The sequence below is a fragment of the Lissotriton helveticus genome, chromosome 4_1 (genome assembly GCF_964261635.1).
Source record: "Lissotriton helveticus chromosome 4_1, aLisHel1.1, whole genome shotgun sequence".
Lineage (NCBI taxonomy): Eukaryota > Metazoa > Chordata > Amphibia > Caudata > Salamandridae > Lissotriton > Lissotriton helveticus.
The window spans coordinates 1,798,550,871-1,798,567,741 of record NC_136063.1 but is presented as its reverse complement, the minus strand read 5'-3'; positions in this window follow the sequence as shown (position 1 = coordinate 1,798,567,741).

Genomic DNA, 16,871 nt, shown 5'->3' with positions numbered 1-16,871 from the left:
AGATACATTTAAATATAATATTCAATAAAGAACAAAATTCATCTTGTCAGCTCTAAAATGACATCACAACATATTCTCATGACTATGAGAGCCGACGGGTTACCCTGCATACCTATGTCCACATCTTGCTACTCCTAAATACACCTCTAAATCTTAGTCATTTCTAGTTTTCCTAGCTCTCACCATTGCTCTGAAAAATTGTGTGACCACAAATAAAGTGCGTTTGTTCTGCAGAAGTTGCATGTGCAAAAGTGCAATTAAAGCCTATCTGAAACCCATGTCTTTTGAATATGGTTTAAGATAAAGTCGCCGGGGATACGTAAAATATTTACATAAAAAAACAAAATGTAAAATATCCCATGGAGACATATTGTCGCAGCCCAAGGGCCCTCTGTCCTCGGTTCGTGCTACAAAACCGATAGGGAAGACCACTGAATGATGAGACATAATAAATCTAAAATGGGTAATTAAAAAACGATCATAGGCGATAGTTAAAGTAGTGAGGTAGTGTTCTATTCCCATTACTGATTTAACTATGACATGTGCTCTAACTCTCTGCTTGATCAATTCCTTACTTTCTCGCTCTGTGCTAACCTTCTTGGAGAATAGATAATTTATTAGTTTTTTGTCCCCTTTCTTCACTGTTCTATAATTCGTAAAGATCTTCCTAGGCTACATAATGTTTCTTTTATATATCTTAGCCAGGGTATTTCGAGGGCATGATCCAATGAAAGGTAATCCAAAATTACTGCTTGGTTAAAGGAGGCCTCCTCATTGGACCAAATATTCATCCAGCAAAGGAGAGGCTTAACCGCAGCAAGGGTTTCCTGAGGGACTTTTAACAGCCGTCTCAGATATTTATTGAACGTTTTCTGTAATTCTGCCACTTCTTTGTACCCCCAGATATCACTCCCATACACAGACTTAGAAATACAAATTGATTGATATCATTTTAAAAACGCCCCTGCGCGACCATGTAACTAATCTGTGTGCAAAACTTACTATAGCTCCAATTGCTTTCTTCGTGTCCGTCACCTTCTCTTCTTTCAGAGTATTCCAGTTTAATTTGGCATTAAATAAAAACCCAATATGTTTAAAAGCTGGAACTTTGGATATACTAGAAGAACCTCCCTTATAGGATGTTGTAAGTTTTCCTCAACAGCCCACTTCCATCACAAATGACTTGGCGAAATTGGGAGACAAATACAGCCCACTCATAAAGGAGACAAACCTGTCAATTAAAATTTGCAGTGCTCTTGAAGTGCGTGCAATAAACACCACGTCATCTTCATACAGCAGTACTGGCACTGGTCTGGTGCCAATAATTGGGGTGTCAGCCTGCAGGGACAGCAAAGCAGATTTCAGCCCATTAACATACAGCATGAATAAAAAAGAGGCTAGAATACAGTCTTGAAGCATCCCTCGTGAGCAATTAAAACTATCTGTGAGATCCCTCCCGTGTGTAAAACTCACTGCAGCTGAGGTATGTGCATATAAAGACATCAGGGCATTTATTATTGAGCTCTCTACTTCTAATTCATCTAGCAGGGACCATAATTTGCTGCGATTCACCCTATAAAAAACTGCAGTGAGATCGATAATGCCTAAGTAAATGGATCTTGCCTTAGCAATTGTTTATTTGTCATTAGATAGAGATTCAGGCATTGTCCCACTGTGGATTTACCGAGTCTGAAGCCATATTGAACCTCCGAGATTATTTGATTTTTGTCAGCCCACTCCACGAGCCTGTTTAGTATGACCTGACCCATGACCTTAATGGTTGAGTCTATCACCGAAATGGGTCAGTAACAATTGGGGTTATCCCTATCCCCCTTCTTATAGATAGGGACGATAGTGGCAGTAGTCCAAGACGGGGGCTTGTCAGTGGACACTGCCACATTCAAGACCTGGTTAAAATTGGAGCCCACACCTCAATATTACTTCTAAATAGGTTAGGAGGGATTCCGTCTGGGCCCGGAGCATTGTGATTGGTCAGTCCTTCTATACCTGTTATTACCTCGTCTAACTGAAAGTTAATATGAGAATCTCATAGGAGGAGCTCCCAGGCTTTATTACAGTAATCACCCTCTCCATAACTATAAACTGCCTGGAAATTATTCTTCCATTGATCTTGTGTAATGTGGTGACATATAGTAGGTTTATTGTGTTCGGAGAACCAGGGTCTGTTTATGACTCTCACAAAATAAAGAACTATCTTTTAAAGCACTGGCCTCAACAAGTTCATCCCAAGCCTGTTTTTGTAGGGTAGAGCTCCATTCCTTTAGTGCTTTTTTATAGTTGGTGGGACAACTAGCTATCCTAGTTCTGTTACGGGGAGTCTCTTTCAGAGCCACTTTAAGTTCCTTCAGTGCTTGAGAACAATCCCTATCAAACCACATAGGGCTATCCGATTGAGTAGTGACTACTGGAGCAGCTAAGAGTGCTCTTGCTGACTTTGTTCTGATAACAAAGGATCTGAGTACAACTTTCTCTGAGGGTGAGATATCCAAGCATTTCCAAATCTCCTCTTATCTCTCTTCAAAAAGGGATAAATAAAAAGCATTGCTATCCACCTGTGACCACCACAGGTGCCTCCGTTGGTTGGTTGGCATTAAACTCCCACCCATCCTATTACTTTGAGCAAAGTCAGAGGGTTATGATCACTGAAGGGGCTATCTATAGTCCCGAAGAAAGAAATTATATTTGCCAACCCTGTGGACACAGAGATTAAATCAATGGTGGTAGCATAACCCCTTCCTTTATAGGTAGGCGGATAAAGATTGTTGGGTGGCATTACAGCATTTTGTAGAGTAAACGTTAGGTCATAGGTGTTTAAAAGAGCATTTAATTCCTGACCCTCTGCTGAGTACTCTATGTGCCATTCTTCTGCTATCATGCATGAGGAAATATCTTTGGTGGTTTGTTCAATATCTGATCATAAATGAAAATTAAAATCACCTAACAAAATAAGATTGCCCAGTGATAAATCATCCCCCTGTAGCTGATCTATGAGACCGGCTAGTTCCTTCAAACTCGATGAACCCTGATTCCTATTTTTTAGCATTATAAAAGTTGATTAATGTGAGCTGGTTAGTTCTTCCTATTACCAACTTTATACCTTGCTCCACTGTTGAGTTACAGTTCAGTTGTTTCACTGGCCCACAAAGATCAAGGGTAATAAATATAGTTAAACACCTCTCGGCTCGCCCGGTTCGCAACCTTTCTGCTGGGAGGAAAAACAATTTATAACACTCCAAAAACAATGTATTTTCCACCTCCCAGGTCTCCTGTGGGCAACTCATCTTGTAGGAGGTTATGATTCGAATCCATCTGACATCCTCAAATTTTGAGGCCAGCCCACCACATTCCAGGAGATCATATTGACCTCACCACCTCCCTGGATTTTGGGTAAAGTCGCCTATATTGGCTTTTCGCCTTGCTGTCCTGTCCCGGTAATCTGGTTGCAGTGATTAATGGGAAGGTCTGCAATCTGTCTCAGCTGATCCCCCATTGGCATAATGAGCTCGGAGTCTCAAACCATCTTCTCTGCTCTGTTAGTGTAGATGGCGTTTAGCTTCCCTTTAAGAGCCGTGACCGTTCTAAGGGTTGGGGCCGAAGGTGTGTCTTTGTGTCAATCCAAATAATAACGATCCGACACGGAGCATAAACTTTAAAAAACAGCTCCCTTGCCTCCCCTGTGTATGCCTCGTCCAACTTCTTAGCATTATTAGTTGCTGGGACAATAGAATCCGGCCTGTAAAAAAAACAAATGGGAGAGGTTTAATGTCTGAAGAATAAAAAGGGAATGTCTTAATATGTTGTGTGCTAGTTCTGGGAATCTAAAAGTGACGATCAATACATTGCCCTTGAAGGATTTCCTGGATATTACAATCCAAGAGACCTGTCTTGCCATCAGAATATGAGAATGGTCCCCTGTGTTAAATCTGCTATATTTCCCTACCCAATGAGATACTTTGTTGATAAGATTATCAGTGGCTTCCACAGTACCCATTCCCAAACTTGGTACCCCCACTAAAACTACGGTATGGGGCAACAAGCCGGGGGCAGATCAATCACTAGTAGACCTGATCTATAAATATTCTTAGGACTTGCCCCCTTTTCTCAGGCTCATGCGATGGGGAATGCCCATTCCTAACACCCCTATCTCCTCCATCCACACCCTGTATTTGTGAATTAAGTCTAATAACAGTGTCTTTCTCCCGGGACCCCAGTTCACTCCTTGGCCAAGTCCCCAGTGGTCTGTCAGAGTTTGGTCAGTGGTTTCCTGACTCGTGTTGCCCTTGTAGACTGGGCACGCTGCCTGTGAATGGGCTCTACTTGGCGACGGATCATTGGATATGGTTTTCAACATATTCTCCTCTTTCCCAAGTGTCTCTCTGAAATCTGATAACCCATTTTGCAGTTTGTCCATAGTTTAGAGAACAGGTCAGTCATCAAGTTTGTGATTGATCCCCTCAAAGTATTCCACAAGTCCTCCCAGTCAGTCAGGCTAAACGGGGGTTTTGGGACCTCCACTCTCCTTGTGGGCTCGTTTTTCACTTTGTGTGATCTGTTAGGTGCTGGTGACACCCCTTCCTCCGTACCCTTGATGTCAGTGACTGGGGAATCCCCTCGTCGCCCTCTCCCGAAGTGCCAGAAGATGAAACACTTGTACCTAGCTCGCCGCTCTTTTGCGCCACTGCACCAGCTCTAATTCTTGAATAATTTCAGGTAAGGAGGTAACTGGATTGGTTACTGGCAAGAGAACATCATCAGCAAATACGGATATTTTGTGATCTTTGGTTCCAAATCGGATCCCGCTGATCCTCGGGCTTGCTCTCAGCATTGCTACAAAAGGTTTGAGGCTGAGGGTAAAGAGCATCGGGGACAGGGGACAGCCCTGCCTAGTTCCTCTATCTAAGTTAAACTATTCAGAGGCCACTCCATTCATCAAGACCCTAGATCTGAGGGCACTAAAAATCAGCTTGTACCATCCCTACACAGGGCTCACAAAACCCGAATTGACGCAGCAAAAGCTATAGGAAAGCCCAGTCGACTCAGTCAAAAGCCTTCTCTGCATCAAGTGGTAACACGGCTGCCGGGATTCGTTTCTTCTGGACCTTGTCTATAAGGTGGAATATCCTTGGGAGACTGTCATGGGTCTGGCTCCCTTTGATAAACCCTGATTCATCGGGTGAGTTTTCTCAAGTCTAGTTAACAGGATTGTGGAGAAGAGTTGTGCATCCAGATTTAGGAGAGCGATGGGCCTGTAAGGTGTAGATTTTTGTGGATCTTTACCCCCTTTCGGGATGATTAAGGTTAGAGCTTCTCCCATGGTTGGAGACACTGTTTTGTTAGTCGCAATAGCATTAAATAGAGTGGTGAGTTGAGGGGTCAGCTAAAGCTGCGAAAATGCAATAAAACTGCGCCATGACCCCATCGAGGTCTGAGGCTTTGTGTCATTTGAGGGATTAAATGGCAGCCTGCACTTCCTCTGAAAAAATAGCTCGCCCCATGTTTTTGTTCGTTGACACTGGGACCTGGGGAAGATCTAGGATGTTTAAGTAGTGTGATTGATCTGTCATCTGGGGAGGGTCGACCTGGTACAGCGCACTGTAGAAATCGTGGAATGCCCTTGCTTTCACCTCTTAGCTAATTTGTGCTGCCCCATTCTCATCAATAATTCTTTTCACATAGGATTTCTCCTGTTTGACCCACAGTTGTTTTGTTGCTAACAGTGAGCCTACCTTGTCCTCTCCCTCATATCCATGAGCTTGGAGTCTCAGAATCGTTTTTTCTGCCCTGTTAGTGTAGATGGCGTTTAGCTTCCCTTTAAGAGCCGTGACCGTTCTAAGGGTTTGGGCCGAAGGTGTGTCTTTTCCGCTTTAAGTAACTCCTGTTCTAACTCTAACCGCTGTTTAGTCTGGAGCCTTCTTAGGGAGGTTGCTAGGGAAATGCAGTGGCCCCTTATGTGTGCCTTAAACACATCCCAGATATTTTCTGCAGATGTGTCCAAAGGATAATTTGGTGAGAAAAAATATCTGATCGCTTTGCGTAGGTCATCCCTATGTAACATGTCCCTACATAATACCGCAGTGAAATACTATCTGCTCAGTTTCGATGAACGAGCAGGCCAGTTTAGTACGCAAGTCAGGGGAGTGTGGTCTGAGATAGCCATAGGGAGGAAGAGGGAGGCTGTGGCCACATGCAAGAGTGACTGGCTGATAAAAATGTGGTTAATCCTCGAGTACATCTTGTGGGCATGTAAAAAGAAGGAATAGTCCCTCGAGGTAGGATTAAGGGTCCCCCAGATGTCTAATAGGCCCAACTCTTTGTGAGTGTCTTTGAGGGTCCCAGATGAGGTTGAAGTCCCCATTAAGATCATTTCCCCAGATGCAAAATAAGCTAGAGAGTCCAGAAAGGAAGAGACAAAATCTGCCTGTCCAACACTGGGTGCATATACTGCAGCTATTGTGCAGGTCCTGCCCAGCAGTAGCCCCTTAACCATGATAAATCTCCCATCCCTGTCGGTCTTCGTAGCCTCGTTGATAAAGTGGGGGAGGAGTTAAAAAAGAGGGCAGCTCCATTCTATTTCTTGGGGCTAACGACCTGGTATATCATGGGATAGTGTCTATGCATCGGCCTTTGCTCCTCTCCCTTTTTAAGATGAGTCTCCTGCACAGCCACCACCTGTGGACCCTGATCCCCCCAAAATGTCCAGAAGTATTGCCTTTTGTTTGGGGAATTGAGGCTTCTAATATTCCATGATAGTAGTTTAACCCCCATCATTTCCTTCGTCTCATTTCATTCAGTAGCTGGGCCTCCCTCCTTCAGCCCACAGCCCTCCCATTATCCTTGAGTGGCGATCATTTGGTAGAACACGTGGTAACAGAATAAAATCAACAAAAACATGAATTGTGCGAAGTTCAATATAAACCCAATAGACTGTACCTTCAGTAGACTACTTGCATCCAGATTTAGGAGATTGATGGGCCTGTAAGGTGTAGATTTTTGTGGATCTTTACCCCTTTTCGGGATGATTGAGATTACAGCTTCTCCCATGGTTGGAGACACTGTTTTGTTAGTCGCAATAGCATTAAATAGAGTGGTGAGTTGAGGGGTCAGCTCAGCTGCAAAAATGCAATTAAACTGTGCCATGACCCTATCGAGGTCTGAGGCTTCGTGTCATTTGAGGGATTAAATGGCAGCCTGCACTTCCTCTGAAGAAAAAGCTCGGCCCATGTTTTCGTTCGTTGAGGCTAGGACCTGGGGAAGATCTAGGGTGTTTAAGTAGTGTGATTGATCTTTCATCTGGGGAGGGTCGACCTGGTACAGCGCTCTGTAGAAATTGTGGAATGCCCTTGCTTTCTCCTCTTAGCTAGTGTGTGCTGCCCCATTCTCATCAATAATTTTTTTCACATAGGCTTTCTCCTGTTTGACCCATAGTTGTTTTGCTAACAGTGAGTCTACCTTGTCCTTTCCCTCATATCCATGAGCTTGGAGTCTCAGAATTGTCTTCCCTGCCCTGTTAGTGTAGATGGTGTTTAGCTTCCCTCTAAGAGCCGTGGCCATTTTAAGTGTTGGGGCCTAAGGTGTGTCTTTGTGTGTTCTTTCTGCTTTTAGTAACTCCTGTTCTAACTCTAACCGCTGTTTAGTTTGAAGCCTTCTTAGGGAGGTTGCTAGGGAAATGCAGTGGCCCCTTATGTGTGGCTTAAACACATCCCAGATATTTTCTGCTGATGTGTCCGTGGATGTTTTGCTTGAAAAAATCCCTGATCGCTTTGCGTAGGTCATCCCTATGTAATCTATCCATACATAACACCTCCCGGAAGTACCATCTGGTCAGTTTCGACCGAGGAGCATGCCAGTTTAGTATGCAAGTCAGGGGTGCGTGGTCCGAGATAGCCATGGGGAGGAAGAGGGAGGCTCTGGCCACATGCAAGAGTGACTGGCTGATAAAAATGTGGTTAATCCTTGAGTACATCCTGTGGGCATTTAAATAGAAGGAATAGACCCTCGAGGTAGGATTAAGGGTCCTCCAGATGTCTAATAGGCCCAATTGTTGTATAGAATGCTTCAGTGCTCTATTGAACACCCTTCAACTCTTTGTGAGTGTGTTTACAGGTAACAGATGAGGTTGAATTCCCCCATTAAGATCATTTCCCCAGATGCAAAATCAGCTAGAAAGTCCAGAAAGGAAGAGACAAAATCTGCCTGTCCAACACTGGATGCCTATACTGTAGCTATTGTGCAGATACTACCCAGCAGTAGCCCCTTAACGATGATAAGTCTTGTTGATAAAGTGGGCGGAGGAGTGAAAAAAGAGGGCAGCTCCATTCTGTTTTTTGGGGCTAACGGCCTGGTATACCAGGGGATAGTGTATATGCTTCAGCCTGTGTTCCTCTCTCTTTTTAAGATGAGTCTCCTGCACAGCTACCACCTTTGGAACCTGATCCCCCCGAAAAGTACAATTGCCTTTTGTTAGGGGAATTGAGGATTCTAATATTCCATGACAGTAGTTTAACCCCCATCATTTCCTTCCTCCCATTTCATTCAGTAGCTGGGCCTCCCTCCTTCCCACCCAGCCCTCCCCATTTCTCCTGTGTGGCAATCCTTGGGAAGAACATGTGGTAACAGATTAAAATCAACAAAAAACATGAATTGTGCGAAGTTCTATATAGTCCCAATAGACTGTATCTTCAGCAGACTACTGGGTCATGCCCACTCCCGCACCCAGAGCCAAACAAGAGATCAATATGAGACCTTGTCTCTGGTATGCTCCGATTTAGTTTGAGTCATCAGGACCGCTTTTGTCTGCTAGTGTGTTCTGATGAGCAACCCGATCGTAGACACTTGAGAACGAAAGGAGGGGTGGCGAGCCACCTCTCAGCATTGACCTCCATCTAGAGGGCCGTCAAGAGTCTCGAGGTTGGTTCCATAGTGTCCATGGTCTACTCAGGAAGGCAGACTGACTTGTTGCTCAAGCAAAATGACCAGTGGTTGTGCACTCTTATCAAGACGTCTTCTTGTTAGCCCTAGTGTGTTTCTGCCAAGCTGCAAGGGTTCCCCGGCCCAGTTGCCCTCCCCTGGAAGATTCTTTTGCCTTTGGGTCCCTTTGTGGTGGCGTTCTTCCCAGACCTAGTAAGGTTGCTGCTCCCTTAACCTCAGTAAAGTGATGTTGTTTAGTGAGAAGGCAAGGCAGAATGGGTTTGTCTATCTGTATTTGATATGGCACTTCCTCAGAGCGGTTGTGATGAGACAAAATTCTTGGCGCCTCATAGCGTGGCCTGGGCAAAATCTTGAAAGAGCGCACGTGACGCCCCTTGATAGTCAACCTTTTCACTCTCTCGAGCTTCACAGAGCATCATTTCCTTAGTCTTGAAGGAGGCGAACTTGGCCAAGATGTCTCTCGGTCGATGATGTTTCCCCTGCAGAGCTGGACCCACCCTGTGCACACTTTCCAGAAGTATTGCTACTGAACGCTTGCCTACGATGCTGGTGAACAAGCCCACCATGTACTTCTCCAAGTCTGTTCCTTCTCATCCCTCCTCCAGACCATGCACCCGTATATCATCCCATTGTGAACGGTTTTACATATCCTTGCATTTGAGGAAGCGCAGCATTCAACTGGGCAACAAGAGACTCTGACCCTTCTTCCAGTGGCTGGAGGCAATCTTCTAAGTCCTGGCATTTCACTTCGAGTTCAAGGGTATGTGTCCCAATGGAGTCCACATCGGCCTGGAGCTCATTAAGTTTTGTTCAAATTTCAGATTTGAAGTCATCGAAGGAGGAGCTAATGTCTGCCTTTATGTATTCTCAGAGTTCCCTTTTGAAGTCCTTCAGTGTCATCAGGAGGTCTTCTTGAGTAAGCACCATCTCCCTGTCTCCTTGTTGCCCTCCGTCTCCTGAGTTTCTCCTGCCTTAGAGGTCCGAAATTAACAGGAGACCTGGTTGAGCTGCCCTTTTTTGGGTGGCATATGGTCAGCTCTGAGTCACACTCTTCCCCCCTTTGTTCATGGGCCTCTTGATTAGAGGAAGGAGTGCAGTATTTTCGTGTGAATTTTGTAAGGGCTCCAGAGTCTGGTCACCCCCTTTCCCTCCCAGGGAGCCCCCTGGATTCCTGGACCCCTTCGGCAGTTGGGTTACTCAGTTAGATATAGAGCATGACTTCCGGCGGTTCTCTTAGTGCTAGGATCACCATGTGCTAGTTGTGAGGACCGGAGGTGCCATCTTAAAGTCAGGCGAAAGGTCAGGCAACTCCTTTGGTGGTTCACATTTCCCCCAGGGCACCCCAGGGCCCAACAGTATCAATTAGGGCAATCAGCTTCTCTTCTGTTTATGGTTGGATGGGGATCTCCCCGTTTGCAGCGTTGGAGTGTAAGCGCAATGCGGGGGGGGGCGTTCTCACCGTCTCACTCGTATCTGAATATGGGGTCTGATCCTCCTCTCTGGATCTCCACATACCGGCTGCCTTCTCTAGGATGAGAGTGCCCACCTGGAGGCCCCGTCTGGTGCCCAGTGTGTTCTGCTTCTCTGTTGCTACCACCTCGATATCTCTAGGCAGACCAGCATCCCCTGAGGTCTCAGACGATCTGTCTCCTTCCATTTCCCCGTCGGCTGCCAGGTGAGGAAATGCGTAACGGAGAGGCTAAGTCCTAGCCACATCGGTGTCTGGCCGGCATGATGGCTAGGCAGCCGCAAACACGACCTGCCTCCTCAGTGCTGTTTCAGTCCCCACTGCCCGCAATGTTCATCTCAGGGAGGTCTCTGCTATATAGAAGTCCAGCATCATCGGTCCCTCCGTCATCAGACTGGCAATGGACGTTGTATAGTGCTCTGCAATGGGGCTCTGGCACGGAGCCGAGCATGATCACATCCTCCTGGCCATGAAGGTTGGCCATGCCCTGCAAGCAGAGCTTTTATCATGGTGTACTCAACCTTTTCACTTTGATGACAGTGTATTCTTTAAATGAAGGCATTGAATGGTTCACCTTGTGTCATTCTAATGATCTCCACTGGAGGCGTAGGTTATGCTCTCTCTCCACATTTTTATGCTTCTAACCTACTAAGGAAGAAAATGAGAACATCGTCAAACATGGCAGAGTTTCTCAGACTTGAAGAGTGTAATTGGCTAATCTTGATTCTGTGAATATTCCAGTTCATGATGCAAAATCGTTGCCTCCGGAGTCTGAGCAGCACAGACGCAAGTTGTTACCTCTGCCAGTAAACCCTCACACCTCTCAGACTTCAGGAGGGACCATGCAAGGAAGGAGAATAGGGATGGAGCATTAAAAATCAATCAAAACAGATTTTATTTTTTTAAAAGAGAGCTGTAACCCATTTTCACAGATAAAAAGAAATATATAACTCACAATCAAACCTCAATATGCAGTAGATATCATTTGTGCGGACATTATTTACTATGTGTGTACGGGCGTTTGCTATAATCATGTTTAAAGTGTTCCCATAATGTATTATCTGACAATAATTTGATAATAGTGTACAACACGGCCACTATGTGCAAGACGGTTCAAAGCATCTTATCAATAAATAGCTTATTAGTAAGCCAGCATGAGTACAACGCACTTTAATAACAATATTTTAATTAAGGAGTAATATGATTCATCTAAATTGGTATCTGATTTGCACAAATGCTTCCAATCAGAGATTGATTTTTCTTTAAAATTAACTTCATTTTTCTTTTTGGTGCAACATTGATGTATGTTAATCTGTGATATTAGTTATATTACTAAGCCCCTGACAGGTCATTTAAAGCTGACATCAGGGACACTGACACAGTTTAAAAAAGACTTCCTCTTTCTCAGTTACAGGGAGAGTGGCATTTATTTATTTCAGAGCATTATCATCCTAGGGGGATATTCTCAAGAATGTGCGCTAATCATCACCAAAATCAGTTAAAGCAATTTCACATATTGCAGGAAAATAACTCAGTGTCAACGTCACATTCTCAACATGGCGGTAACATGCGATAGTGTCCCGATAACACGTCAAATGTCCGTGAAAACATTACCGGGACAGCAATAAAAATCAAAACACAAAAAAATGGCAATTAGCCCAACTGCAATGACAAAATCAGCGATAATCTAGGCCAGGCCTGCAATTCACACAGGACAGGTAGGAAAAATCACTATACAAGCAGAAAAAAACACAAACAAAAACCAAACAACTGCAATGCACAATGGAGGTAGCCAGAGCAGAAACAGAGGACGACCAGGATCCCACAAGCCCCCCCGAGGACCAGGCCGGAACCTCAGGATCAGGGAAGGGCAAGGACAAGAAGAAGAGGAAGACGCGGTTCAGTCCACAGGAAAACAGGATCCTGATAACAGAGGTGATAAAATATCATCAACAACTGTTTGTCACCTCCAATATGTCATTGGCAACAAAAAATTGAATATGGCAGTCCATCGTGGACAAGGTGAATGCAATCGGAGTGATGAGGAGGACAATGGAATAGGTCAAGAGGCACTGGAATTATGTGAAGCGCAAAACCAAGCAGAAACTCAGCAACAATCAGAAGGCAGCAATGCAGACTGGAGGAGGGAGTCCAGCGCCACAGGATTAGCTGGATGAGATGGAGGAAATGGTGTCCACAGTCATCAGTGTTGAGAAGGTGGTAGTAGTTGGGGGACCGGACACTGCGCGACAAGAGCCGACACAACAGCAAGAGGGTGAGTAACGACCAGTGACTGGGAGAACGGGGGGAGATAGGTACAATGGCACACATGCACAATTAAGCATAGCACAGTGCACACCCACAACGACTCTGGAGCATGTCCCTGATCCCCGTGGCACACTGCAGCACACCTAGAAACTGCAAGTGGACTCCCGTCAACTATGTGCCCCAAGGAGTGACCCTCTCCGACAATGCAAGTGACACTACATGACAATTAGCATGGCTGCAGTCAAATTATCATAAACATGGTGCATGCCACCACACTGAGGCAGCTGAGTGTGGACCACATCCGTATAGGAGCAGGTCAAACAACCCCTGACGTCAACAGGACATCTGCGGACAAACCATGCCCAAGAGTCCCAACTCCCATTAAGAGCCCAATTTACCTAAGTCTGCAACATCTCAGCACTGTGTAAATATGTATTTGTTGATTTATTAAAATTATTTCAATCGATAAAAATGACAGAATGACTTCAAAGTAACTTAAAAAAGGGAAAAGACTAAGCATGGGCGGAAAATCCGTTCCGCTTGCGGATTTTGCGAATTTTCTGTAAATTCGCGATCCGCGAACTCCCGCGAATTTGCTGAGAATTCGCAAATCCGAGAGCGGCGGATTCCGGGGGCAAATGTTGAAGCCTGGCTGGCCTGTTGTAACTATTTTACGATGGCGCCGGCAAGCTGCCAGCGTCATCCTAAAATAGTTACTAAGTAAGCTTCAACAGGAAGCTCTAATAGATAAAATAAAGCAGGTGCTCGAGCACCTGCTTTATTTTATCTATTAGAGCTTCCTGTTGAAGCTAATTTAGTAACTATTTTAGGATGGCGCTGGCAGCTTGCCGGCGCCATCGTAAAATAGTTACAACAGGCCCTTCCTGTGACTTCAGTGACTCATTCATCAGCACAAAAACAATCGTGAGCGTCGTCGAGGCTGGGCATGTGTGCCTTCTTCCCAAATCTACCGTCGAAAATCAGCTGTGCCTGTGATGCTGGATAGAGGCCTTTGCATCCTTGACTTTCGCGAGCGCAATCCTCGTGCTGTTCCTGTGGCCAGGAGCTGAAGGGACCCCTGCACCCCTCGGGGCGATTGCATAGTAACACACACATGGTCGCTGGAACTAGTTGAAGCTGAAATTCAGTGACTCATTCATCAGCCCAAAAACAATCGTGAGCGTCGTCGAGGCTGGGCATGTGTGCCTTCTTCCCAAATCTACCGTCGAAAATCGGCTGTGCATGATTGTGCACTTGCATGGAAGCCCCCCCCACACACTCGCAGTGTGCACCGTCTTCCCGCCATTGACCCACTATGATGGACAGCTCACCCAAGGGACCCCTGCGCCCCTCGGGGTGTTTGCATAGTAACACACACATGGTCGCTGGAACTAGTTGAAGCTGAAATTCAGTGACTCATTCATCAGCCCCAAAACAATCGTGAGCGTCGTCGAGGCTGGGCATGTGTGCCTTCTTCCCAAATCTACCTTCGAAAATCAGCTGTGCCTGTGATGCTGGATAGAGGCCTTCGCATCCTTGACTTTCACGAGCGCAATCTTTGTGCTGTTCCTGTGGCCAGGAGCTGAAGGGACCCCTGCACCCCTCGGGGTGATTGCATAGTAACACACACATGGTCGCTGGAACTAGTTGAAGCTGAAATTCAGTGAGTCATTCATCAGCCCAAAAACAATCGTGAGCGTCGTCGAGGCTGGGCATGTGTGCCTTCTTCCCAAATCTACCGTCGAAAATCGGCTGTGCATGATTGTGCACTCGCATGGAAGCCCCCCCCACACACTCGCAGTGTGCACCGTCTTCCCGCCATTGACCCACTATGATGGACAGCTCACCCAAGGGACCCCTGCGTCCCTCGGGGCGATTGCATAGTAACACACACATGGTCACTGGAACTACTTGAAGCTCAAAATCAGTGACTCATTCAGCACTGCAGCAGGGCAAATCCGCGGATCTGCAAATCCGCAAATCCGACGATTTTGCGGATCCACGATCCGTCAATCCGCAAATCCGCGGATCGTGGATCCGCAAAATCCGCCCATGCCTAGAACCAATTCAGGTTTTAAGCAGCTACAATGTAACATTTCATGAAGTTAACATTAACAAAATCATTATGAACACATATAAACAACTTGACACAATTAACTTAACAATAAGAAGCATGGGAAATAAGGAATATTTGTGGTAACAGTTCTTAACAGCTAAAATATATATTACATAAACTCGCAAATTAGATGTTATCGATAAACTTTACAATCGAAGTAAATGGCAAATAGTAAAGTGCATTTGTGCTGACGTTATGATCATAATATTCCGACTATAATTCAAGCATTATTATTCTCTAGATGTAATTATAACCTCTTAAAAGTGTATGCCCCTATTTTATAAAACCGCATCATCACAAGATAATAATTTTTTCTCAGCTATTAAAATAAACTTAACAAAACGAAAAGTCATTTGTTGCGATACACCAGAGAGGCATGCGATGATATCATTTCTCAAGATATTACCCCATTTCATTAAAAATGGATTTTAATAGGAATTTCTGCTAATCTGCTCATCTAATAATTGGGGACAGAGAGTTACAATATGAACTAGTGTTTCATCACATAATCCACAGAGTCTACACACTTTAAAAGGCCATTTAATTCCCATTTTGGAAATCCATCCGTAGTTGGGTATCGCCCAAACCGTATTAACATAAATCTATTCTTAAAAAACGTTTTTAATTAGGAGAGCAAATATGGTTGCGGTTCCAATTTTCTAAAAGAGTTAGAAATTGACCATGAGGATTCTTTTTCCTAAGCTCATCATTGTCAGTTATAGTCGACAGTAAATTAACTGATTGATTTATTGATCTTTTAAATGCGTGTTTACTTCTAACTTCATCTTCTAAGTTTGGGAATTCAAAATTAAGTAAGCACTCACTTAAAAATGATCTCCAACTACTTGAATGCTCACTACTCGGAATCTCGTGCCAACACTGACATGAGAGAGAACTTTTTTCTGAGCGTGATAATGATAGTAACGTTTTTAAATAAATAGATTGCCAAGCCAAAGTTTGTCTTTATAGTCCAAATGCTAATCTTATGTTGGCACAGCCTATATATCAGGGAATCCTAAAGACTGATTTATAAACTTTTATCTGAATGTCCTCTAAGATTTTTACATCTTTGCCGCAGAAGATCATCGAACCATATTCCAAGGATGGAATCAGTTTAGCTTTCCTGACATTGAGCAAGTGCTCATAATTTGTGAATGATAACTTATCCCTTAACTTCTAAATTCAAATGATAGCAATGTTGCCTTTGCCTCAAGGTTGCCTCAATGCTGCCCAAATGACATATTTTCATCAAATGTAATTCCCAGATATTTATATGATTTTACTGATTTAATAAATAACCCATTAATGTTCCATACTTTTGAACCTACTTTTTTCATCCTATGGTCATTTTAGTATTTATTTTAAGACCATTAAGAGTAATATACTGATTAAAAGGATCAACAATTCTTTTTAAACCTACGGCCATATGACTTAGTAAAATTGATTCGCCAGCACATTACAAATATTTAATCTCTTTACCATGTATGGTTGGAGAATGGGCATTGACATCATTAAAATGAGACGGCAGATCAGACACTGTATAAGCACAGAATTGAAAGGCACACCGCCTGAAAGGGATGAGGGCCAGCAAAATCAGAGTCGCAGGGGTGACTCTCCCACAATGCAGCACACACACATAAGAAGCAAAGCACCTCAACATTAACAGAAATGTGGTACAAACTGCAACACGTTCACAACAGAACAGAGGACACAACTGCTGTTGCTTGTGTATAGGAACTGGCCAATCACATTTGGCATAGCAGGGAAATGTGAGATGATGATGTACATGTACAAACACACATCCGCGATGTTCTCGAAATGTCCACTGTCCCGCATCAAATAGGCAGCTCCTCCCAAACAGTCACAATGTACATTGTCATGCAGTCTGTATATAAACTTGTACAATGCGTCAACATACATGTGAACACAATGTTAAACTGCATCTCCCCTTCACATTGCAGAGGGAGACTCAACACCTCCTGTAGAGCAGACCCAACAACTCTTCACTGATGACGAAGAGGACCTCCACACCTTCGACACAACACCCTCCAAGAGCTCAAGGACAGCTTT